This window comes from Girardinichthys multiradiatus, chromosome 18 (genome assembly GCF_021462225.1).
Source record: "Girardinichthys multiradiatus isolate DD_20200921_A chromosome 18, DD_fGirMul_XY1, whole genome shotgun sequence".
NCBI classification, from domain to species: domain Eukaryota; kingdom Metazoa; phylum Chordata; class Actinopteri; order Cyprinodontiformes; family Goodeidae; genus Girardinichthys; species Girardinichthys multiradiatus.
Window position 1 is genome coordinate 47706780 of NC_061810.1, and position 738 is coordinate 47707517.

The 738-nt window shown below is 38.2% G+C and overlaps 1 non-coding gene across 1 annotated transcript; it reads right to left on the reverse strand.

The window, feature by feature from the left end:
- Positions 1 to 291: 291 nt before the first annotated feature.
- Positions 292 to 482, reverse strand: LOC124884786. The gene has a single exon (XR_007042508.1). It is a non-coding gene; the product is annotated as a U2 spliceosomal RNA (small nuclear RNA).
- Positions 483 to 738: the final 256 nt, after the last annotated feature.

Genomic DNA, 738 nt, shown 5'->3' on the forward strand with positions numbered 1-738 from the left:
AAAAAATGATACCTAAGACGCAATAATTAAAATGGTCTAAAAATATCACAAGACACAATAAATATACTATAAACAGTAAGCAAATTAAAAAAGCGTGAAGAAAGTTTCAACTACTTCAAGTTGATTTTTTCTGCACAAAAGAGAAAAACACTTCTGTCAGATGAAAGCGACTAAACCACAACAGGTAAGACTCTCACCACCCAGAGGTGTCGATCGCTGTCTTAGTCAAAAGATAGAGAAGCGAAGATTATTGTTTTATTATTAATATATAATTTATCATTGAACATATATGAGAGGTACACCGTTCCTGGAGGTAATGCAATACCAGGTCGATGCGTGGAGTGGACGGAGCAAGCCCCTATTCCATCTCCCTGTTCCAAAAATCAATTTAATATATGGTCCCCGGGTAGGGGACGTATCAGATATTAAACTGATAAGAACAGATACTACACTTGATCTTAGCCAAAAGGCCGAGAAGCGATACCACAAATACCTCGGAGGAGACCAGGTCATTCTGACAGACCTCAGTCTGACTCACGGTTCTACATTAAACATTTTGCGACACACACAAAAACGGGGGAAAAGGTTTAATTTAACCTTTGTTGACCATTTGACGCGTATGTTGTTCTACTGCAGTGAAAGTATTTACCATTAGAGAGAATTCGTGTTTCTTCCTGGACACGTGATACGTTTTTAGACCAATAGGAAGCCGAGAAGCAAAAACTACTAACACCTATT